Source organism: Crotalus tigris, unplaced genomic scaffold, assembly GCF_016545835.1.
Source record: "Crotalus tigris isolate CLP2741 ecotype Arizona unplaced genomic scaffold, ASM1654583v1 scf7180000024179.210319, whole genome shotgun sequence".
NCBI classification, from domain to species: Eukaryota; Metazoa; Chordata; class Lepidosauria; order Squamata; family Viperidae; genus Crotalus; species Crotalus tigris.
The window spans coordinates 99328-125443 of record NW_024100419.1 but is presented as its reverse complement, the minus strand read 5'-3'; the positions used below and the strand labels follow the sequence as shown (position 1 = coordinate 125443).

At 40.0% G+C, this 26116-nt stretch overlaps 1 protein-coding gene across 3 annotated transcripts in view; it reads left to right on the top strand.

Moving 5' to 3' along the window:
- The window catches only part of LOC120299045 (transcription factor 15-like), a 57764-nt gene that overhangs the window by 19988 nt on the left and 11660 nt on the right, over positions 1 to 26116 (top strand). The window contains exons 5-6 of one of the 3 annotated variants that reach the window (XM_039323439.1): positions 18 to 136; positions 883 to 1213. The exons of 1 other annotated variant lie outside the window; for it this stretch is intronic. The gene's annotated coding sequence lies outside the window, so the exon portion shown is untranslated. Of the gene's footprint in view, positions 1 to 17; positions 137 to 882; positions 1515 to 26116 lie in introns of those variants that run through there. One more of the 3 variants, XM_039323438.1, reaches the window with a different exon arrangement.

Here is a 26116-nt window from a genome sequence, read left to right as displayed (position 1 = left end):
CTTCATTCTATCTGTAGCTCAGGCCCCAATCAACACTTTTAGACATGATGTTCTTCAAAATTCTCCAGGAGCCATTCATTCTCCTTTCTCATTGTGCTTCTGCTATTCCGAAGTTCCTTGGAGACAAATACCAACTGTAAGCTATCATTCTGGTTTTAGGATCCAATTTGCTCTCTGGCTAGGGTAGCACTCTACTTCTATCTGAAGGAGAATGTGTGGAAGAAAAATCAAACAAAAGAAGCTGTTGATTTCCACGGTTATTGAATGCAAGAATGTGTCTGCACAAGAAAGAATGAAAAATACCATTTGAAGGCCAACTCAGTCTTGGGAGGGAAAATGAGTATAATAAGCCAGGAATTGGGAGGATGCACAACATCTAGTAGAAGAGATTTTATTAATCACTCAATATACTTAAGGGATTAAATCGTAATAATCTGTAATACAATCATAATTGTGCAATGTTTATAAATCAACCACATTCCAGTTTCTTAACTAAATGTGCATGCAAAGCTATACAAAATAGTACTGTTCAGTACAAAGTAGGCTTTTGGGGACATATCAGCGTGGTTTCAAATGCTTTCATTCAATAGCCGAAAAGATCGATCTGGAAACCTCATAAAGAGGAGACAGTGATAAGACAACTATGAGTGCTTTGTGAGATCAATTACTCATGCATTTATCTAAGTCTCCTTTCAAATCATCTAAGCCACTAACTGTCATCACATCATGAGCTCTGAATTCCATTTATCTGTCGTGCTTACTGGCAATAAATCAGATACTGGATTCATGTCCTATTTCAAAGGATTCCCTTAACCACAAAGGACTTGATGTAGTTGTTAGTAGAAACTGAGGTATGTTTACTGAAGCCAACTCTCTTTGCAGAAAGAAGATGGGGGAAATGGCCCATTCCTGCATCAACATCTGAGTGATTACATCAAGGTTTTTGATGGAGCAAGACTGGGCCTGTGTTTAGTCCAATCCAAACTTTTGTTTTAAAACACTGCTGTGGCACATATAAAGGCAACAGTGGGCGAGGGTGAGAACTTATTTGGCATTGTGCTACATGACTGACTGGAAACAAGAAAGTGAGAGAGTCCATGGGCTTCCTATTTGTAGAGCTAATGTAAAAGTAGACTCTTCATTACCTACACAGGAAGAAAAGCCATTTAAAGCAAAATCTTTTCTGCAGAAATGCGAGGAGCAAATGGAAAGTGTAAGCATTTTTTTAACTTCTACTCTGTACATTCTTGCACTAAATAATGACTTTTCAAGCATACTATTTGAATTATGTCAGAAAGCAGCCAATTCTGGCTGACTAAGAGAATTTCTACAAGAATGCAAGAGAGCTCTTTTTGTGTGTGTTTAAGTAAGCTACTTTTGTCCATTACCAGCTGCACACAAAATAGCTTTTATTGAAACAACCCTGTTACATAAAATAGCATTTTAGTAGGATTTAAAAAAACAATTATTGTAAGTCAAATAGGTAAGAAGTTGAGTGGATGACAACCATCATTTCCATATGACTGTGTGCTTCTCTCTCTCTCTCTCTCTCTCTCTCCCCGAAGTGCATATGTGTGTGTGTGTGTGTGTGTGTGTATGTGTGTGTATGTATATATATATATATATATATATATATATATACATACATATATATATATATATATATATATATATATATATATATATATATACAGTATATGCCAGCGTACAAGGCGACCCGGCAGTATTTCTGGCGTATAAGACGACCCGGCGTATAAGACGACCCCCGTCTTTGGCGCTGATTTTAACGCTTGTGGAAATCGCCTTATACGCCGGCATATACGGTATATGTGTGTGTGTGTGTGTGTGTGTGTGTGTGTGTGTGTATATATATATAATTACATTAAAAATTTGAATCCTGGGTAATGCCATGTAGTAAAAACAAATAAATACGAACACCAGAATAATATCAAACTAGGATTTGTTTAATAAAAATGCTGAGCTTTCGTCGGCTAGCACTGCCAACATCATCAATATGAGTTTCCTTTTATAACACCGGCCGGTTTTGCGCACGACTTTTGGACCTAGTCATCGGTCCATCTGGTGTCTCTGATTGTTTCATTCTTGAAAGGCACGTATTCGCTGTTCCCTTGATGGTTTTTAAAGCTGCAATTCCCTTATCAACTTTCTTTTCTCCAATCCCCTTCCTTGTGCACCCCCCCCGCTGTCTGTCATTGCACCACTAATTTCTAGGGCTGCTGTTCCCCCCTCTTTCCTTTTGCCCATCGCTTTCTTCGTATGCATCTGGATGATGGGGCAATCTATATGCTCTCTGTATATACTCCCTTGACTCGGCTGACAAAGAGGGGAGGAGAGCCTGTGGCCTGGTGGTTAGTATAACTGCCTAGCATGTAGATTGCCCAGGTTTGAATCCCATAAGGGAGTGTGGCTAGCTGATGAAGACAAATGAGTCCGAATTAGCTATACTAGTCTCCCATTTAAATCTTTAACTCTTGTCAGCAAAAAAGAAATCTGAATATAGACCAAGTTTGCGGTCTAGCTCTGTGTTCATGGTGTGTGTCCGTTTGCTTTGTGTGGGGGTCAGAGGGAGGTGCAGCAGTTGGTGATGTCATCGTGGTTTGGCTTCTGGATGGTGGTTGCATTTTGTCTGAGGGATGGGTTTGGGCTTGGGTTTGGGTCTGGTGAGGGTGAATGGTGGTGGCGTACTGTATTGTTCTGGGTCCGGAGTCAGTTTTCGTGGCTAGGATTCGTTTGTTGATTAGGGCTAGTTTCCAGATGTCTGGTAGGCAGGAGGTATCGTCATGTTTATTCATGTTGTGGGAGTGTTTCTCTATTTCGATGGCTTCCATAATTATTCTCTTGTTGTGGTGTTCAGTTTTGGAGATTAGTTTGGTTCCTTCAAAATCAATTTCATGTCCTGTAGCTTTAAGGTGCTGGAAGAGGGAGGCAAACTCGGAGCCAAACCAAAGCCTGGCATGTTACATCACAGCCTTCTGCTCTGGACATCACATCACAGAACTCAGGAGGTTACAACGCTAAAGCTCAGGATGTTACAACACAGCCAACCATCCAGGATGTTGCAACACAGAACTCAGGATATCACTACACTGGATCTCAGGATGTTACCACACAGCCCATTACCCAGGTCGTTACAACACAAAAGACTAATGGGCACACAGCCAGCACCTCAGCTACTCAGGATGTTACAAAACAGCTAAACAATCCGCAAACAATAACTCCAACACAGCCAACCAACCCACCTACAGCAACTAAGCCAGCCCTCCACACACCCCCAACAACATTTATATAGAGACGGCAGCTCCGATCATACTTTGCTCACACAAGCATGAAGCCGAAGACCCCAGCCTGAAGATGATGAGTGGGACCTCGTCGAAACATCGCCAAGATACTCTCAATCTTACACAGAAATATATATATATTTCTGGTCCAGAACTATCCAAAACTGAACACTTTAATAACAGAATAATCAGAGAAGCCATTGAGATAGAAAAGCGCCCACACAGCATGAATAAACAAGATGATACCTCCCACCTACCAGCCATTTGGAAACCTGCCCTTATTGACAAGCGAATCCCTAACACAAAGAATGACACCAGACCCACAGTCACGAAAACCACACAGGTTGTCATCACCACACATCCACGCAAAAAGCAAACCCAAACCCACACCGATGATGAGGCACGACCACAAACCAGAAGCCAGACCACAGCTGCATCATTAGCCACTTTAAACCCCTCCAATCCATACATGAAGCAAACTGACACCCACCATGAAGATGAGGCCCAATCACGAACACAAAGTCAAACAACAGCAATGCAGCTCACCATCTCAAATTCCCCTGCAACTCAGACTAACCTGAGCACAACAAAGCCCCCACCCAAACAGAACACTCCCCCCATCCAATTAGAGCACAGCCAAGCCCCTAACCAATCAGAACACACCTCCACCCAATCAGAACACAGCCAAGCTCCCACCCAATCAGTTCATACCCCACTGGCAGTTAAAAGGAAGAAACAGCTACAATCACACATAGCTCCTAGAAGCACAAAGCTGAAAACACCAGCCTGAAGATGACAAATGGGACTTCATCGAAACGTCGCCAAGACACTTCCAATTTTATGTGGGAGAAAACCCAAATAACCAAAGATAGATAGATAGATAGATAGATAGATAGATAGATAGATAGATAGATAGATAGATAGATAGATAGATATGCACTTCACATGCATGAATAGCTTGGTGCTTGGTGCACATTTCCTAACAGTTTAATTTCATAATGTATAGAAAATACAGATATATGGAAACTCACAAATAGTGCAATAACAAGCAAGTTTCTTGGCGTGACTTTTTATTGAAAATGAAAGGCATATACTTGAAGGGCTCCTAATGGGATCAAATATCTCCTGGCAATTCTAATTCGTTCTCCAGAAAACAGAAGTTTGCATTAGTCAAAGTTTAAAGATGCTCTCTCTTGCTCTCGCTATCTTTTTAAAACTTGTATGCTAATCCAATATTGTTTGTCATTTTCAAATACAATTGCTATTATTAAAATATTTACACTTACTACACATGTTGAAAGCCATGTATCTGAATATACGTAAGATTCTAAACTTTTGCTGGTAATCCTATAAGATTTGGGAAAAACTGAGTTTGTTAAGCAAAAGTAATCCTTTATATTATACCAATGTTATAATCTTTCTTAAGAGAAGCACACAACCTTGTATGCAAGAAGCTGATTATTTGTCTTTATCCCTGATCCTTTGTAGATACATGTATGTTGAACAACTACAATTATAGTTCTTTTTCTTTCTTTCTTTTTTTTCTGTAGCAGCAGGTATGTTACTCTGATACATGGAGTGGAAAATCTCTTAATTATCTAACTTGGTAGTAAAAATCCAAAATCAACAAATTAAATATTTAACCATGTGTCATTTCTTAAGTAACATTCAAAATGGATCTCCAGAAATGGTTTCCACTGTTTGCCTAATGACAAAACATTGATTTTCCTAAAGGCATGATGAGCTTTTCCAACAAAAGTTAGAAAAAGAGAAAAACAAAATGAAAAATATCAGGAGAGGAATGGATCTACATTTCTTTTCTTTTCTTTTCTTTTAAAAGTGCATTTTCTTCTAGTAGTGCAGGTTTTAAGCAACTAATTGTAGAATATAAAACATGACAGTGAAATGCTTTTATCCTTAAGCAAACTGAAAATAATTTCCCAAAAATTTTAAATGGAATTCAAATGCATGCCGTAGCCCCCGAATGTATTTTACAGAAAGTGGAATAGGTTGTTTGAAAGATATAATGGAAGTTCAAGGTGCATTTAAAGAGAAAATAGAGTTCTATTTTAGCTAAAATGGGTTTATAACTATGATGATAATAGCAATCCTTATTTTAACCCTGAGTGACTGCTTTGAATGATGAGTTCTCGGGAAAATCCTAAGTCCAGTTTTTCTTTCCATTCCTTTTCTCTCACTGTTTTGTTATAGAGCATTTTCCCTATTACTCCCTGCCATTCACTACTTTCACCGTTATATAGCAATTCTGTCTATCAGCATTTTACAAGAAGGAAAACTGTTAAATGATAGAGAGAGAGAGAGAGAGAGAGAGAGAGAGAGAGAGAGAGAGAGAGAGAGAGAGAGAGAGAGAGAGAGAGTTCAAATATGATCCGTTTTGCTTTTTTTCTTCTCCAGAAAGAGTTCATTTTTATTTATGTATTGCAAATATTTCTAAGTTGCAGCTTTTTCATTGTTGCAGCAAGAGATCACCAACCAATTTTAGATAATTAAAAACAGAAGGGATCTTTTGCAAATCATTCAAGAAGAGCCAGACTTCATATCCTTATAAATTTAAAGAAAGCAAGTGAATGGGATCACCATTACTCAAACACTTCTTCTAATATGTCACAACTGCGGAGTAGAGGCAAGGCTGTGAAAATTATTGCAAAACATAGACAGATGCATTACATGAGAGTATTCTAATTAGTAGGACTCCAGTATAATTAAGGGTGAAAATCAATGTTTCAAATTGCAGCATATATAAAGCAGCAACCCCAATGCAGCTGGCACATAGTAAAACTCAAGGCATTGCATTTTGCTCCAATTGATGTTTCTGACAGCAGATAGTTTTGTGGATAGTACATTGTAGTAGCGCAGTCTAGATCAGAGGTCCCCAAGCTTTTGGGCAGCAGGGACCAGTTCTGTGGAGAGAGGTTTTTCCACGGACCAGACAGGGTGGGGTTTTATGTTCTGCCTGCATCTCGCGGATGGGGCTTTGCTTGTTTGTGTGGCCTAATTGCTGGCATGCCACGGCCTTGTACTGGTCCACGGACCGGGAGTTGGAGACCCCTGGTCTAAATGATATATCCAATTGGATTATAGTGAAACTTAATTTTAATGAACTAGTTGAAGTTGATTAGAGGATTGGAAGTTAAATCATATAATGAATGGTTGCAGAAACTGGGTATGTCTAGTCTAATAAAGAGAAGGACTAGGGATGACAAGATAGCAGTGTTCCAATATCTGTCACAGAGAAGAGAACAACCTATTCTTCAAAGCACCTGAAGGCAAGACAAGAAGTAATGCATGGAAACCTATCAAACTTATCAGAGAAAAGTAAGGAGCTAGGGCCAGGGATTGAACTGGAAGACTTCCAAAGTGCCTTCCAATTCTTTAATATTTAACTAATATACACTCAGTAGGTGGTTAATTATAATTTTACATACTAAGGGTTTTCTTGTTAAATAAGAAGTCAGGAAGATAACCTGAGCCCCATCATACTCTCAAAAATATCTTCTCAGGTTTGGTACTCATGCTGAGTGCCATGAAACACTCTTTATCTGGAAAGAGTGATTAGGAAGAAGAATGTATATCCATAAACATACACAGTGTCAGATTACAAGCCAAACAATGCCCTTCTGATGGTACTGATGATGCTACTTACTTGGGTAATGAAACCTTTGTACGCTAGCTTGGAGAACAACAAGAATTCCACAATATACCTCTATTCAGTTCCAATCAGAATGGTCATTGAGATGAAAAAAATCCCTTGGGAAGTCTCATAGCATACAATTCACATTACAAAGTTTATTAGGATATCTGATGGGCTTAGTTTCTACTACATTCAATGTATGGAATAACTACTATTCATACATTTGAGAGCAAAAAAAAAAAATCCTTTAGTGAAAATTTGACTATAAGAACCATGAGTAGTCCAAGAAGTAAAATAAAGAAATAATACATATTGTTACAGTTTAAAAGTGTTGATACTACATGCCATTTTTTTGTAAATTTCAGTCTAATTCCACTCCAATATATGTATAACCTAACACTTTGGAACACAACTGGGAAAAGAAGTTGAGAAAGATGCTATATTGCGTATCTAGTGCTCTCTTACTGCTGCATTGTGTGCATTTGTGCACCCATGTGTTCTATATACCTTTTTTAGGCATCTGTCTCCAAAAGCTCCTTGCAAGTTCTGCACCCAGAAATATCAGTGGGAAACACCTATTTCAGAGGACTTCGCCCAGCATGGTTTCAATGGACACAGCCACACAGAGCTTCTGGCTTGATCTGTTAATAAGGAAACTCCTTACACAACTACATGTCTAGGTGGGAATTTACTCATAGAGTTCTACAAATGGAGCTAGCAATAGGCAAATATACATTCCTTCTATTAGCATCCCTTTTCTTAGAAAGCTAATTAGTAATGATCAATGCCATCTGCTTTTACAATGATTTCCCGGCAAAACTACTTCAGAATTAAAAGCATAGGAGCCATAACATACATACTTGTGCTAATCTGGGATAAGATCATACTGCTTGTCAAAGGAAGAAGAAAAATAATATTAAAACCCCATCGTAAATTAAGACTGGAGTTAAAAATAAAACCCAAAAAGCAATATTGCTTAGTTTTTACAATGCAATGTGATATATTTTTATCCTGAAAATTCCACTTGAGCTAAATGACATTTATTGCCATGTAAACAGATAAACATTATCAGCCTTCCTCTGGATATTATATTTAAATCCTATGGGTTATATATTTAAACATAGGATTTTTATATTATTATTTTTAAACATTTTTTTTTGCTTTTACTGTAAAATTTGGAGGACGTTTTCTATAATTTTACCTTCATATACCATACTGAGAAAAATATCACACCTTTCCATGCAAACAGTCATCATTTTAACTCAAAACACAGTCTTTCTGGTTTTTTTTGTCAAGCATGAACAATATACTATGTTCCCAAGTTTTCAAACTTCTAATTCATATTATATATTACACACATTTTGATCACATTTTGATATGAAAGTATACCAGTAGATGGCAGTATAAAGCTATTTCTTTTTACTAGTTATTGTTAAAATTATCTGGCATGAAAAACAAACAGGTAAGAAAAAAATTACTAATGGCAATAGTTTGGGACTTTATACCTAGCTTGTCTTCATATTGTTTAGTTGAAGTTTTCTGAAAATAAAGAGGAAGAGTATGTTATTGTATGGGCAATCTACAAGCAGATTCACAAAGACAGGTGAAAACTTAATCATTCAAATATTCAAACTTAATCATCCAAATCTAGTCAAGGACCTAAGGATTATGTAGATAGCATCTGAGGATATAGGCAGTCTCAAGCAGGGTATCCTTTTGTAAAATTAGGTCCAATAAATTCAAAATTTCCAAGTCCTTTTGATAATGTTGCTAGGGCTCTAATCACAATTAGTATAATAGTGAATTTCTTTTTCCATAAGTGTTCAATGTTCATCCGCAAGTCCTAGCATATTACAATTTTTTCCAATCACTTTTCCACATTCCTAGCATCACCCATTATAACAACATCAACGAATCAGACTTTCTTCTTTTCCATGATTGTTATAGCAGGCATGTCATGAACAAGGTGCCTGTCTGGATTTTAAATCTTATAAAATCTAAACGCGTTTATTTTAAAAAAAAAATCTTCTCAGCTTAATGGTCCAAGTAGTTCTTTCTACATTCAAATCCACACTGACAAAGTTGCAGTCTAATTAATAATTTTGACAACTAGGTGCCAAAATACTGCTTATAGTCAGTTTGTGAAATTTTCCTGCAGCCATTGATTAAATGATTTTTTTTATCCTTTTCATACCAAAAGCAACATTTACTGTTGTTATGTGATGATTTTTTGCTTTCATGCAATTAGTCATCAAAGCTTGTCTTTGAGCTGCTAAAGCTTTCAGTTTCTTTCTTTAACACTCCTGACCATAACAAACACTGTGCGAGTTTTTTTATCTTCTTTTCCTTCTATGTTCTTCAAGTATTGGCCATGCATTGACTTGTTCTTATAGTTAACAATCATGTTTCAATTGTTTCTTTTCTATATTCATCTTTTATCTTTGCCATTTTCAAGACCAAAAAGACCCAAAGGTGCTTTTTCAAAAGACAAGTGGACTTCGTTTTTCCTTGAAGACGTTTCACTTCTCATCCAAGAAGCTTCTTCAAGTTCTTTTCTTCTCTTTTCCTCAGAACTGAAGAAGCTTCTTGGATGAGAAGCAAAATGTCTTCAAGGAAAAACAAAGTCCAGTTGCCTTCTGAAAAAGTACCTTTGGGATAACCATGACCTCGATGACTGAGAATCTCCATAGATGTTTCCTTGATTAATTACTTTCAGCAAGGATTCTCAACTTTTTTTTAATGTAGTCATTCAGGCCAGGCTTTTCTTCATCCACATTTTGATTCATTTGTAGGAGTCCTCTACCCTCTTTAGCTCTGATTGATGCAGCATTTTGGGTATAGAGCATGCATGGTATATCATCATTAGTTTTTTGTCTTCTGATCCAAATTATCAAGTTCTATCCAGTTAGCTATTTCTGCTGTATATTATATTATGGGGACTGCCCAGGTATTGAATGCCTTTATGATGTTTCCACCACTTAGCTTTAATTCCAATTTTTTTCAATCTCATTTAATATATTTGGCAATACTTCTTTCTTTGACTTGGTTCTTTAATAAGAAGGTTCCAAAATTTCCAAATATTTGTACTTTTATAGATATTCTTCTGGTACTATTACCTTAACAAATCTTTATTATCAAACTGTAATAATCATCTTCAACAATTTTGCCTGCCTTTATGGCTATGGCTATTGTACACTTGTCAATGCCAAATTGTACTCCAATATCTTTGCTGAATTCTGTTGTGCCTTTAATCAAGGAATCCAGTTCAACCTTTATTTTTCCAAATAGTTTTAAATCATCCATACAGGGAAAATGCAAAAAAATGTACTCCTGTTTTAGCCAATTCATATCCACAGTTTGTCTTGTTCAAAATTGTTGTCAAAGAGACCACTGATAGCATAAAATGTAAAGGTAATAATTAGTCATCTTGAAAAATTCCACATTTAATTTCAATTTCTCCTGGCTCTTCCCCATTTGCCATCCAAAAGTTCATTTGCCAAAACTTCTTTTAAGTATTCATAAATTTCTAAATGTTTTTGACAATTCAAAAACTTTCAGAACATTTCTCAGGCCAGCTATGTGGAACAGAATTGAATGACGTAAACAAATTTATTTTTTTAAAAAAAATCCTTCAAACCCAATTTATCGATCAACAACTGGTCCTTCATTCTCCTTGAATGTTTGCAGCATCCTTTATGTCCTACAGGGAGTAACTTAGTTCTTTTTAAAAGGCTATAAATTTAATTCCCAATTATGCCTGTAAATAGCTTGCCTGTTGTTGGAAAACAGGTTATGGGTCTGTAGTTTCAAGGCTCATTTCCCTTCTTTTTGTCCTTCCAGGTGTTAGCCATTCTTCATTTTCCAAAGTGCTTCCAAAAAATCTGTTCATCTGATCTGCCAGTCTCAAAGGCACACTTCTTGGTGATTTTAGCCAGAATCCGTGGAATTCAGCTGATCCAGGACCACTCTGGTTTTTCACCCTCTTTGATTGCTTTCATAGGTTTACCTCAGTTATCTCAATGTCTCCAGGGTGGATACTTGCTTGAACCATGTTGCATTTCTTTTGGGACTCCTGTTGTTTTCCTGTACACATGTCCAAAATGTTAGGTGGCCATCTTGGCACTTGCCCCGGTGGACCATGCCTTGGCACTTGCCCTGGTCCCAAGCCCTTCTGCCAGAGACCTTCAGATATGTCCCACTCCTGCCCACAGGCACCCTTGACACGAATGATGTAGAACTGGCCACGCCCATCCAGTAGGCCACACCCACTCCATCCACACCCACCCAGTAGGCTGCACCCATTCTGGCCACACCCACCCAGCCCCCCCCAAGGGCAACTGCAATGCTGATGTGGCCCTCAGTGAAATTGAGTTTGACACCCCTGGTATATAGTATGCTGCAGTTAGAACCTATTTACATTTGGTTACAATAGAGATAGATGATAAATAGTAGTTAAATAGAGAGAAGAAAAAGGGAGAGATGATTGACAGATATAAAGGATAGATATAGATAGATGATATAGATAGATGATAGTTAGAAAAATACAGACAGAAAATCTCATTTGTAGTTTTTGCCCTTGTCTTGAAAATATAAGTAGTTTGCACTAAGCTTGTATAGCAATAATCAGTATTGTATTCACCTGTTAATGGTGTGTGTGTGGGGAGGTGCCTTGCTTTCTCCCTATCATTCCTATTCTTTAACAGCCCCAAATGCCTCATTTTCTGTTTCTCATTTCTCATCATGGAAAACATTGTTATTTGAGCAGATCAAAGAATAACATCCATTCTCAAAGCATCCTTATGATAATGGCTGCTATAACAAGGCCAGAACAGATTGGCATTTAAATTCAAGAAGCAGAAGAGGTGGCAGATAGGAGATTTGCTAGATCATGACATCATTTTAATAGTCTGGCATCTGAATTGCTGCACTACCGTCAGGAGGCAGAAGGATATCTAATATCTACCCCAATATCTCAGGGGTTGCCACAAAGAAGAGTGGCGTCAACCTATTCTCCAAAGTACCAGAAGGCAGGACAAGAAGCAATGGGTGGAAAATAATCAAGGAGAGAAGCAACCTAGAACTAAGGAGGAATTTTCTGACAGTGAAAACCATCAACCAGTGGATCAGCTTGCCTTCAGAAGTTGTGGATGCTTCATCACTGGAGACTTTCAGGAACAGACTGGACAGCCGCTTGTCAGAATGGTATAGGGTCTCCTGCCTGAACATGGGGTTGGACTACAAGGTCCCTTACAACTCCGTTATTCTGTATCTGTATTAGAGCCAGGATGGATATAACGCCATCATTTTAATCCCTGTTGAGATAATCCACAAATGAAATCAGTGGTGTATAGGCCTATATTAGAGGATCCCCTTCCTCCAGGGATCTCTGAAGCTGCAGCCCAAACATCTCCTCAGCCACTTTCTCTAAAAATAAAAAAAATGATTTATTCATTTATTTTAGTTAAATTGGGCATCATCTCCTTCCAAACTGACTCTGGGTGGCTCACAACATAAAAACTAAATTACAAATATGCCAACTGAAATAGAAACAATAAACAAGATGATGAATACAGTCAGCAATAATAAACTACTGTACCTGTGCATTTGGTTTTTCTTGCCTAAATGTAGAATCTTACTTTTTTCACCATCGAATTTCATTTTGTTAAATAGTGCCCAGTATTCAAGTCTATCAAATTGCCAGGGTTGGACACCCTTGCTCTAAATCCTTCTCAGTTCACCACAATAGTCATCAGCCCACTGCAACATATTTAGTTCCAATCTCATCTGCCCATCTCCCAACAATCACAACAGCCTTGGTGCCTGTTGAGTCCGTGGCGGGAAATAGACACGAGAAGCAGCTGGAGTTCTCAGTTTCTTTTATTCAGCGTTCAGCTTACAGGAAGATGGCTTCAGCCTCGCCCAAACGCCTCGCAGCCTCTTATATAGGCAACTCCCGGGTAAATGGGTTACTTTTCCCGCGCCAGCACCCGCGCATGCGCACGGCGCTGGCGACAGCCTGTCTGGTCCCGGGCAGCTTTGCACCTGCCCGGGACTGCCTGCAAACGCCCGAGCCGTTTGCAAGGCTCGGGACATAACACCCCTTTCCCCCGGGCTAAAACTACTACCAACATACAACATTTATTTTACACGACAATTTGCTCCCCAATGCTCCCACTGTTTACTGGCTTTTGCCTTGCCAGCAATGTTATGTAATCTTCTAGGTACTTAGGAGATTTCTTTGCTCTCTGTGACCTTCTTAGCTCTGGGTTACTGGCATAAGTTCCCTGACTGGAGGGAGGCGTGAGCCTGTTCTCTCTATTGTGCCCTGGTGTCTTCCAAGGACTGTGCCCCGATGCCTGGCCTGCTTGCTTGCCCACCGGGCTCGTCAGGCCAGGGCTTCTGTTGCTTTGTGACCTGGTTGTCCTACCTAGCTGTAGACCCTCAGGCCCCTTGAAGTGATAGCCACTGCTGGGCGTCTCTGTAGAACCTCCTTGGTCAGTCCAAGACCTGTCAGGAGGCTGTCCATTCCCTGAACCCCATTCTGTGCTTGGGCTCGTGTGGGTTTCTGTACTTTCCCAAAACTCAGGTGTTCCCTGATTTGTGCTAGGGGTGTTGTAGTCGGGACTTGGCTCCTCGACTAGCTCTGTGTATGTTTGACCCCCTGTAGGATTGGGGGTAAGGTCAGGCCAACCTTGGGAATTGTGTGCCAGCTCTCTTGCAGGGAATGATTTGTTGGGATGCCCCCGGGTATCCTCCGTTGCTGGAGTGCTGTGTGATGTGTGTGGAAAGTGAGTATGCCCCCGGGGTGACTCCCTGGCTGGAGTAGGCGTGAGTGCCTGTTGTGTGGGTAAGCTCCATGACTTTCTTTTCGGAGCAATTGCGGAACCCTGGGATGGGCCGTTTGTGGCTCCCTCAGTGGAGATGGGCAGTAGCTCTTGCCCTTCCCTTTGCTCCAAAGGGTCCCCCTCCCCCCCTGGAAAAGACCCAGGAGTCTCAGCAGAAAAGTCTCGCCTAGAGCGAAGTTGGTCGATGTGCCGACGCAGGACACGACCGTTGTCCAGGGCAACCTCGTAGGAGAGAGGACCTGTGATCCTGGACACAGAAGCGGGGACCCATGTATGACCAGGCCCGTAATTGCGAGCCCAAACCGGGGCACCCACAAGTAGTTGTCTAGGTGCCCTAGGATGTGAGGTAGATGAAGGCAGTCTGTCCGGATGCAACCGGTCAAGTCTAGTAGTAAGTTGGCGCCCCCAACGAAGTTCAGCTGGACTTCTCCCTGTAGAAGTGGACGGTGTGGTGCGATAAGAAAGGAGAAAGTCAGCCAACCTGTGATGCCAGTCCCCGTAGGTGAGTCTCTTCAAGGCGTCCTTTGCGATGCGCACCATGCGTTCAGCCATACCGTTGGTGGACGGGTGAAAAGGCGCAGACGTGGCATGACGAATCAGGTTTGCCTGTAAGAAAGCTTGGAATTCGGAGGAGGTGAATTGAGGGCCGTTGTCGGACACAATGACATCTGGCAGCCCGTGTGCAGCAAAAATCCCCCTCAGTACCTGAATAGTCTTTGCAGTGGTGGTGGATGAGACAGGCACAACCTCAAGCCATTTTGAATGGCTGTCAACAAGGACCAAGAAGAACTGGCCCTGAAAGGGCCCAGCGTAGTCAATGTGCACCCTAGACCATGGGGACTGTGTTTCCTCCCATCTATGCACAGGAGCTTGGGGCATCTCTGGGCGAGATCGTTGGCACAGGTGGCATGCGTGTACCGTAGCCTCAATACCTTTATCTAAACCAGGCCACCACAAGTGGCTTCGTGCAAGAGCCTTCATACGAACAATGCCAGGATGACCCTCGTGGAGGGATTCTAAGACCCTAGTCCTCATTGAGGTGGGAATGACAACTCTGTTTCCCCAAAGCAGACAACCCTGAGAAAGGGACAGTTCGTTCCTTTTGGACCAGAAACTCTGAAACTCAGGACTAGGGCAGTGCTCAGGCCACCCGGACAGGACCCAGGAGCGGACACGTGAAAGTGTGTGATCTGTACCTGTTTCAGCGGTAACATCCCTGGCACTAAGAGGGAGCTCGGGCAAGGCTTGGATTGATAGAATGTTGACAGCTGGCGCGGGGTCAGCTTCTACTACTGGCAGAGGCAACCTACTGAGGCCATCAGCATGGCCCATTTCTTTCCCAGGCTTGTGGAGTAATGAAAAATCATATGCAGACAAAAAAATAGACCACCTAAGCATTCTAGGGGAAATGATGTGGGGAGTCTGCTTACGTGTGGTAAACAGTCCCAGCAGAGGCTTATGGTCAGTGAAGACCGTGAAATGCCTGCCATATAGAAAATCGTGGAATTTTTTAATTCCAGCAACAACAGCCAGAGCCTCCCTGTCTATCTGAGCGTAGTTGCGCTCGGCAGAAGACAGTGTTCTGGAGTAGTATGCAATAGGAACCTGAGTTCCATCAGACCTGAGGTGACTCAGGACAGCTCCAACCCCGTAGGGGGACGCATCACAAGCGATGCACACAGGAAGAGACTCATTGAAATGTGCAAGAACACTGTTAGAAGTGAGCAAGGCCTTGACTTCTTTAAAGCAAGCCTCATGTGCTTGTGACCACAGCCACACAGCTTCTTTGTCTAGTAGCCTGTGAAGAGGCTCAGCTACACTAGCTTTATGTGGAAGAAAAGAATTGTAGAAATTCAGGAGGCCTAAGAAGGCCTGAAGTTCGGCCTTAGACTTTGGCCTGGGTGCTTCTAAAATAGCAGTTAGTTTGGATTCAGCAGGATGAATCCCAGCAGCATCGATTTTGAATCCCAGAAATTCAGTAGAAGGCACCCCAATCTTGCATTTGTCTTTTCTGAGCTTGAGGCCTGATTTCCTGAATCTTAACAGGACAGCCCTAAGCCTTTCAGCTAGAATGTGTGTGGAGTCTCCTGCAATCAAGACATCGTCAAAGTAGGGGCAGACCCCTGGTATACCTCGTAGTGTGTTTTCCATTACGCTTTGGAAAATCCCAGGAGCGACATTCACTCCAAACTGTAGCCTTTTTACCTTAAAGGCTCCCCTGTGGGTCACAATGGTCTGAGCTATAGCAGCATCATCATCAACAGGCAGCTGTTGATATGCTTGAGCTAGGTCAAGCTTTGCAAAAACACGCCCCCCCTTGAGAGAGGCCAGGATGTGACTGACCACAGGAACAGGATAGGCATGTTGCTGCAATGCCTTATTGAGTGTGCATTTGTAATCAGCACAAATGCGAATGTCCCCATTTGCCTTTAGAGGCGTGACAATGGGGGTCTCCCACGGGCTGGAATCAACAGGTTCTAGGATTCCCTGTTGGATTAGTTTGTCTAATTCAGTGTCAATCTTACTTTTTAAAGCAAAAGGGACCCTTCTTGCTTTAATCCTAATGGGAGTGACAGTGGGGTCTAGCTTTAAGGACACAGGTGGTCCTTTGAATGTGCCCAGCTGGGGGCTGAAAACATCTGCAAATTCTTTGCAGACTTCCTGTAGGTCGAGTGTTTGTAAGCTGTTGAGTCCTGTGACGTGTATTCCCAGGGCCTCAAACCAATCGAGTCCTATGAGACTCGTTCGTTCACCCCCTACTACTAATAAGTCTAGTGGACCTTCAAAACTCTTGTATTGCACGTTAAGGGTGGCCTCCCCCTTAACACACACTCTTGAGTTCTGAAAATCTGTTAATACAATATCAGAAGGCCTTAACTTGGCCTTAGTCCCACTACTGGAACAAATCTTCCTAAATGTATGCAATGAAATGATGGAAAGGGCAGACCCTGTGTCTAGTTCCATAGATAATGGAACCCCTTGTAGCTTCACGTTGAGTGACAGCTTTTTCTTCATGGGCTTGTGTGTGCCTGTCCTACAGATGCTTCTTCGCGAAGTGCAAAAACCTACCCTATTCTGGCTGGGGAGTCTGGTACCCTTCAGGCGTTCTTCTTGGGGTTGTGCCTTTCGTCGGCCCAGACACACAGCTGCAATGTGCCCTAGTTTGCCGCATGCCCGGCAGGTAGCGGAGCGGAACTTGCAGTCGGTTCTCCTGTGGCGACCTCCACAGCCGATGCACTTGAGCGGAGCCGAAGAGCTTCCCTTCTGGTTTCCTTCCTTGGCGGGGTGTAGACGGTCGACTTCCTCGTCCGGATCCTCCTCGGAGTTTCGTTGGACGTCTTCCTGGTGCACGGACGCACCCTCTGCACTGCTTCTGATCGGCCACATGTTCTTGACAGCGCCGCCTGCTGCTTCTTCTGCGGTGACTTCCCTTAAGGCGTCTTGGAAGGATAATTCTTCCTTAGCGAAAAGTCTCTGTTGTAGCTCTCGATGCCTTAACCCGCACACGAATCGGTCCCTCAGTCGTTCCTCGAGGTCCTTGAACTCGCAGGGCTTGGCGGCCTTCCGTAACGCGGCGATGTATTCCTTGGCTGACTCACCGGACCGTTGATCCCTCTGTTCGAAGGTGTGGCGCCATGAGATAACGGACACCTTGGGGTGGAAGTGCTCCTTCAGCAGCTTCTTCAGGTCTGCGTAGCTTACAGACTCTACTGGGACAGGTGCTGCAAGGTTTTCTGCGATTTCGAAGGCGTCTTGGCCGCAAACGCAAAGCAGGGTGGCAGCCTTCAAGCTATCTTCTGTCACTTGGTTTGCCTTGAAGTAGTTCTCCATTCTGGATACGTAGGACTCCCACCGCTCTGGATGTGAGACGTCGAATTCCGAAAGCCTTCCAATTTTCGCCATCTTCGGATCTTCAGGAGACGGGTCTATCAGCCAGCCTACCCCCGAATGCGCACCGGATTGGCGGGCAGCTGCCGAGTCGACGCCGTTCCTCTTCCGCCGCTCAGGACTCCTTGGGTAAGCTTACACTTTTTCCTTTCCAGGTAGTGCAAGGCATCCCATCCTCGTCGCCAGTGTTGAGTCCGTGGCGGGAAAACAGACACGAGAAGCAGCTGGAGTTCTCAGTTTCTTTTATTCAGCGTTCAGCTTACAGGAAGATGGCTTCAGCCTCGCCCAAACGCCTCGCAGCCTCTTATATAGGCAACTCCCGGGTAAATGGGTTACTTTTCCCGCGCCAGCACCCGCGCATGCGCACGGCGCTGGCGACAGCCTGTCTGGTCCCGGGCAGCTTTGCACCTGCCCGGGACTGCCTGCAAACGCCCGAGCCGTTTGCACGGCTCGGGACATAACAGTGCCATTATGAAAACAACAGGAGAAACAAAAATATTTTTCTAATTCCAACTGGCTGCTAAGGATTTTGTAACCCAAAATTTGTGTCTGAGTGCATTTTCCTTCTGCCTTCCAATCCATTTTTATGTCACATTTTTATATCATTTTGAAAATAATATTTTGGTTTTTCTGGAATCTTTGCGACTGAAGAAACCAATAAAATGCTTTCAAATTAGCAAAATTTTGCCCATAGATATGCATTCCCATCTTTCTCCTCCTATGATATATCCCATCTACTTTAGCTATGCTCCTAAGTATTCCACACTAAGCATTACAGCAAATACCACATTCACTTTGCTCTTTTCCCAGTTTTAGTTTTCAGAGCTCCTAAGAAAAGGTGACATATTGCTTTCTCTGGCTTCAAATAATGTGTAATAAACTGCAAGTCAGCTACCTCGCCCAAATCTTGCCTAGTTTTACATTTTCTTTTTTAACGCTTCCTGCTTATTCAAGTCTTCATTTTCTGGGTTTGTTTTTTTTTTTTTTAAAAAAAAAATCTCAGATTCTCCAGGACTCCAAAGTTCACATTTTAAAACAGAGGTGAAGGAGTAGCAGCAGGCATTTTAATAATAGCCCATTTAAATGTGCTTAATGTTCAAAAAGTTACATGCCAGATTTCACCAGCTGTTACTTAAGGTAAATGCCAAGTTACTATCATCATCCATTCTACCTCAGTTCAATCTTTGCAGGAATTCAGGGTTGTTTGTTAGTTGTTGTTGTTGTTGTTTTTAAAAAATCTTTGGATCTCCTGCCTTACAACTGTTTTCTGCCTCTTTATAAAATAAGTAGATAAAAATCTCATTCAAAATCCAATTAAAAATCCCACAGAACTCTGAAAGTATTTTTTTTTAATTTGGGAGGTCATTCTGCAAGATTGCTACAAATCTGCTTACGAAGCTATAATAGGAAAGGTAAATCTCCTTTGAGTCAAATTCAGCTCCTGGTGATCTCATGGACACATCCATGTAGCTTTCTTTGAAGCAATCTGGAAATATTTTACAATTTCCTTCCTTTGAGGTTTTTTTTTTAATTTCCCAGGCTAATCTAAAGCCCTGAGAAGCGATTAACTATTAAAGCTGTAAGTCTCTTATAAAATTCAGGTGAATATGAAGCATACATTAGTATATGCTAAGTTAATTACCACAGTGACAGATAACACATTTTTTTCCAGTCCAACAACTCATTCTGTATCTGGAATCTTCGATATACTCATCTCATTATTTTGTATATAACCTGTTTCATACATATCTTAAAATTGGAAATTATTCAATAGATGCACCCTGAATGTATATATAAGTTAGATCAGGGATGTCAAACTGGCGCCCCAGGAGCCAGATGTGTCACGCGCAGGCCACACCCACCGCGGCTCCACAAAGACAAACATTGCGATATGTCACAGTATGTCATGTGACACGACCCACAGTATGTCACGTGACACGACCCACAGTATGTCATGTGACACGACCCAAAGATAATGGTAGTTCAAATATTTCAATGAATGGAGAAATACATGAATGGAGAAATACAATTATCTTGACCCTTGTTTCAAGATAATTCCCAAATTCCTAGAAAAAATGCTAAAACCCTGGCCGATTTCAATTTATGAACTCAGTATAGAGCAGGGGTAGGTATGACTCGTGGACTTCAACTCCCAGAATTCCTGAGCCAGCCATGCTGAGGGGAAAGGGAGAGGTTTCCAAGCTGACCCATGCTGGCTCAGGAATTCTGGGAGTTGAAGTCCACAAGTCATAAAAGAGCCAAGGTTGCCTACCCCTGGTATAGAGTTTTTAAGACTAGAAGCAAACCAACATATTTATCCAAGATAATTAAAACTTTCAATTGTTGGGTGTACATTGTTAAGATCTAATAAATGAGCAGTGTTTACTTTGTATTCATTCCACACAAATGATGTGATCTATGCAGAGCCTGTTCTAGACATTTTGGCATTCTAGGCAAAATATTCTGTCCCTGGGTGAGCTTTAATCCTCTCCCCCTGGATTTTTAGCAGAGTGTGAAGTTTAATACAATTTTTATGTAATTTTCATTTCAACGTGGCAAAAAGTTACAGCACAGACAGTTGCCACCTATGGTCAGAGAGAAGTTCTGTGTCACAAAAAAGAGGTTCAGGAAACACATGTGCCTGGAGGCTTCAAGTAACTTTTTTTTCATCACACGTAACTCAGACCCTGAATGTGAGGATAAACACCAAAAATAAAGATAAAGTTATAAAAAAGAGAACTTAGAATTTGCAGAAGAAAAATGAGATTTGTTGAAGTTGGATGTTATTCTGTATATGATTTTCAACATGATTACTGCTGATGTTGCTATACTGCCTTACTAAAGTAGGGAAATCAAATGAAATTATTTAAGGGCTGTTTTCCCAGGCCTGCTACACTTTAGATGTGCTGGACCTGAGTTCCCATAATTTTCTATAAATCTGGAGTACTCCAGGTAAGGAAGAATTCATAATGTGTTATTGTATTAGCAGGATTTTTTTTTGTCATAGAACGCCCAGAATGGAGTTCCGGCACCTTTTTGGGATGGAACCATGTAGGGTAGGCAAGGGGGGTTGTATGACGTGTGTGAGTTCCGGCACTTTTTTTTTTTTTTACAAAAAAAAGCACTGTGTATTAGCATAATTAGAAATTTTTAAACCAAAAATTAAAAACCAAAAATTTGAATATCTTACCCTTAAATTGCTTGTTCCCTTTAAACAGCAATGGCCACTTTCTAATATGCCAAACTTTGTTCTTTCAAGTCAAAAGCAGTCAATTATAAAATATGACTCACAAAGGTAGTGACTAATAGGAGCCTAAACAGCCTCCCACAAATTTAGCTTCTGCAAGCCTGCATTATGGGCTATAATTCTTTCATCTTATAGCTTTAGCTTTATCTATATATAGGAAATTAGCAGAACATGTTGGACTAATGATAACAATTTCCTAATTACCATCTTCTAATAGCTACAAGTTTTGCATTTATTCATTTTACTACAATGTGAAATCGATTATAATTTATGGAAATAACAAGGAACTTTCCATCTTATTCTCACAGCAGCTATGATTTATTTTCCGCTTTTTGTGTCACACCAGTATAAGTTCTGCCAGATGTAGTGGATTTGGGTTGCAATAGTCTAGAGGATCAATAAGTGACAGAAAAGTGATACAAAACAAAAAAACCCCTGTGTCTTTGCAGCCATCTAGTGGTAATCCAGATTTCTGCCATTCGTATCCTATAGCCGTATTCTCTGATCTGCCTGATCTCTAGTTTTAGGAACCAGGGTTTAGGAACTGATTGATCGATTGGCAATCTTTTATTTCTGCAGCAAAGTGTTTGCCATTTTAATAACCACATAACATTCTGGTTCATGTTTATTTTGTGACCTGCTTGAACACTCAGCTCCTTTTCACACGTACAGGTAAGTCCTCGGCTTACAACGTCAATTGAGCCCAAAATTTCTGTTGCTAAGTGAGACATTTGTTAAGTGAGCTTTGCCCCATTTTACAACCTTTCTTGCCACATTTGTTAAATGAATCACTGAGGTTGCTAAGTTAGTGACACGGTTGTTAAGTGAATCTGGCTTCTCCATAGATTTTGCTTGTCAGAAGGTCACAAAAGGTGATCACATGAGCCCAGGATACTGCAATCGTCAAAAATATGAGTCATTTGCCAAGCATCTGGATTTTGATCACGTGATCATGGGGAATCTGCAATGGTCATAAGTGTGAAAAACGGTCATAAGTCACATTTTAATGCCATTGTAACTTTGAACAGTCACTAAATGAACTGTTGTAAGTCAACGAGTACCTGTATTACTACCAGGCTAGATTTTTTTCTATCTGATATTCTATCCTTATATCTCAAGGTTTTTTTTTCCTTCCCAACTGTTGGATTTTTCATGTCACCCTCATAAATTTCATCCTGTTCATTTCATCCCATTCTTCCAGACTGGCCTAAAACTTTTTTCAACTTCTTTTTCTCTTCAAAAATACTAGATGCTCCTCTTGGATCTGACACAAAAGAAACACAGATGTAGGTATTATCAATAAACACAGGGGATCTTATTGCAGTTCTCAGCAGGGAAGTTCCAGGAATTTGCGACAATAGTTAATCGATGCCGCTTTATCTTATTGATCACACTAAATATGATTGCAGCTCCTTAAAAAGTTGTAGTAGGACAGATAAGACAAGACTAGTAGGTATAAATGATTGTAGAGGTTGTTTTTAAATTCTCTGTCTTTATTTGCTCCATTATTACTTACTTTTGGTGAAATCCATGGCCTTTCACTTTATAAATCCAACTATTTTTCTAAACATTAAATCCCCACTTCCCACTTCCTCACAACTTTCCGCCCCTCCTATGTAGCATCAATCTTTCCCCATTCTCCCCTTGATAAATTTGACAGTGAGGATAATTGACCATCTGAAGAAAGGTGGTTAACAATCAAATTAACTAAGCAACGTCAAGCAAGATCAATACTTTTTTTATATAATTCCTATTCTCTCTTCCCCATTAAATTTTTGCAGCAGCAAACCCAAGGAAAAAGCTGTAATTTAAAATGCACTCAAACATTAATATTGGCAATACCTAACCCATATTAGAATCTCCCGTTTTGGTCCCCTGATTAGGATTCTCTTCCAATCCTCAGAGAAGAAAATCTATTCCCCAACTTGCTGCTTAAATCTAGATTGGACACATTACTTAGCAATGGTCACAAATATTTCTGTGACGATTATAGATAATTTATTGATATAAACGTTTGTGGTTTATATCAATCTGCTAGACAGTCTTGATCTGCAGGGTTGAATAGTTGTAGTCTAAAGAACAGACTTCCTGACACTCTGCTGGCAACTATGGCTGTTACAGACATTATCTGAGCCACTTCAGAGAGGATTTTATACTTTCATAAAAGGAAATACTGTTTGCAAAAGGTGGCACTTAGCTATCCTTGGCTCATTCCCCTTACCTGGCAACCTAAAAAAACACTAAGAAGCTTTGGATATGGTTAGTAGCTGGAGAGGAAACTATCAACTTCCAGAGGATGAAGCTAAGCTGAAATGGAGAAAAAATGGAAATCACTTCAAATTATTACCAAAAAATAACAATGGCCTATCTATATCTTATCAGGATTGGGATTGACTTTAGGGACCTTTTAATCTTCATTTTTTTTTTATTTTATTTATAAAGATAATATTTATAAATGCACTATCTCTATAGAGAACTATATATATATATATATATATATATATATATATATATATATATATATATATAGAGAGAGAGAGAGAGAGAGAGAGAGAGAGAGAGAGAGAGAGAGAGAGAGAGAGAGAATAAAACTTTTAAATAATGAAGCTTATGCATATTGTATATCAAAAATCCCTTATAAAATGAGAGAATGCCTGGTAGAAATTTATATACACTTTATGGTTAGAGTTTTACTATTGCTGCATTCTCCATAAACAATATTTTAAAATATTGTACCATTTTTTCTCAGATGTTACTTTTAAAGAGTTTTCCTTACAGAGACATAATTTGAAGGAAATGTTTGCTTTGATAAAGTTTTAGAAATACAGCTTTTAAAATAACCTTTTTTTATTTTTTATTTTTCAACCTCAAAAAGTTTAGATAAGTTTTATTTAACACAAGAAGATTCATCTGCAGTGATTTATCAGTAGGATATGAAGTGCAACTTTCAAGTATTTTAATTCTGCCAGCTTGCATGTTACCTTTTATATCAATTAATTCTCTGAATATAATACAATCAAAATGCTTATTGTGACTTTTGATGAATGATAGACGGAGGAGAATATTTAAACCCAGCAGGTTCCAGTAAAAACCATGCCATTTAAAAATATCTTCTTGATTTTTGCAGTCAAACCAAACTGCTAATTTGTAACTTCCCTGCTGGTAAACTACATCATACAAGCTTATATGCTCCTGGTGTGAATGTAAACCTAATTGGCTCCCAGTATTATAGCTGGAAAAAAAAATGCAAAATGAAGGCTCCAACTTTTATGATGAGAGAACTTTCTGCTGTCCAGAAACTGTGTAAGAGCTAGACAGCTGTTTTAGGTGTTATTTAGTTGTTTTAGTTGCACTGCTGTGGACCTGAAAAAACAAAATAGAGAAGGCAAAGTCTACAGAAACACAGTCTCCTGGATATTGAAACTGGAGGAGAAATCTGAAATCGCAACGTTTATTAGAAAATGACTTAAAAGTCGGCCATTCCTGTTTTACATTGCTAAAAATAGTGACAAAAGCCGCTCAGAATTATTTTGAGGTAAGATGGGTGGCCTATAAAATTTATAAATAAATAAAACACAAAAGTTGAAGCAAAAAGTCTAACTGTTAATAGTCACAGAGTAATAGAACCAGAGTAGGGCATTTTGGCAATTCCCTGCTTAGTATAGGAATCTAAATAAAGTTCTCCTTCCAAGGCAGCTTCCGAGCTCCTGCTTAAACATATCAAATAAAGAGGAGCCTGACAAAGATTGATATACTGTGGAATTCGAACCTTCACGTGTGTCACATTTTTTTATAAAGAGCTTGAGAATTCTCCCATATTCTCTTTTATCATCTCTTCTTAGTCTGATCAGCAACTTTTGATCTCTTCTAGTAAGAGTTAGGTTCTAGTCCCTTGATCATCCTTGTTGCTCTTCTTGAAATCTGTTCTCGCTTCACCAAAATCCTAAACCCTTGGACACAGTACTCAAGGTGGCCCTGACTGTGTAATTGTTACTTCCATTTGTTTAGAAACCATATTTATTTTGATCAAGCTCACATTGCATCTGCCTGGCTTTCATTCAGGAACTCAAGGAACTATACATAATATTTTCCCTCCTTCTATTTTTTTTCTGTAAGAATGTAATTGTATCACGCACATCCTACATCTGGATATTTGAATTCTGTTTCCTAAGTCATGGATGTTACATTTGTCCATTAAATTTTATTCTGTTATTTGTTGGCCATTTGTATAACTTGTTTTGCATTTCATTTTGGGGAATATTAGCTACCGCATTCTGTGCTTCCTGCAAATCTGATAAGCATTTCTTCAATCTTTTCATCCAAGTCATTAATAAAAATGATAAAAGAATAGAGGGATCACTTATATACTATCTTGAACTTATGGGCTCTCTACTCAATGTCTCCTCCAGTTTGATGTCAAAAAAATGAGAATGACGTTTTTAAGACCAACTATTGTCATGCCATCACAACCATACTTAGCTTGTGGCCCATCAGAATACTGAAGATAAGCCGTATTATATCTTCAGCAGTAAAGGGAAAACTCTGATGAATGCACAACTGGCTCTTATAAAACTTTTAGCAAATAAATGCCAAATTTTCTAAAAGAGAGCTGATCTAGGAGAGGCCATATTCTTTAACAAATATTTAATCCAAATTAAGTCAGTAAGTAAAAATGTTAATTTTTTAAAAAAACTTCTGTTCAAAAAATTTAGGTATGTCATACACATTACATATATGGGAAAAGAGGTAGGGCTTAATTACTCCAGTCACACCCCCATTTTGAAAATCTTGTCCCCTCTTGTCTATGGAGATTCTCAGTCGTTAAGATCACGGTTGTCCCAAAGGTGCTTTTTTAAGAGGCAACTGGACTTTCTTTGTTTTTCTTTGAAGATGTTTCGCTTCTCATCCACGAAGTTTCTTCAGCTTTGGGACTTGTCTCCTCTTGTTCCTTCTCTGATAGGAACATATTTTCTTTCTTTCTTTGAAGAATATCAAATTAAGATGATTGAAAAGTCCAACCCCTTTTTTGTACTAGACACAATTAAATGTATGCCAAAATTATAAGTAGAATACAAATGTAAAATTAAGACAATAGCATTTTTATCCGTTTCTAATGCTAAGTCTCCTTGCCCTGAGGAATGATAGTGAGTGGTACTTGAATATGATGAAAACATTGTTTTCACTG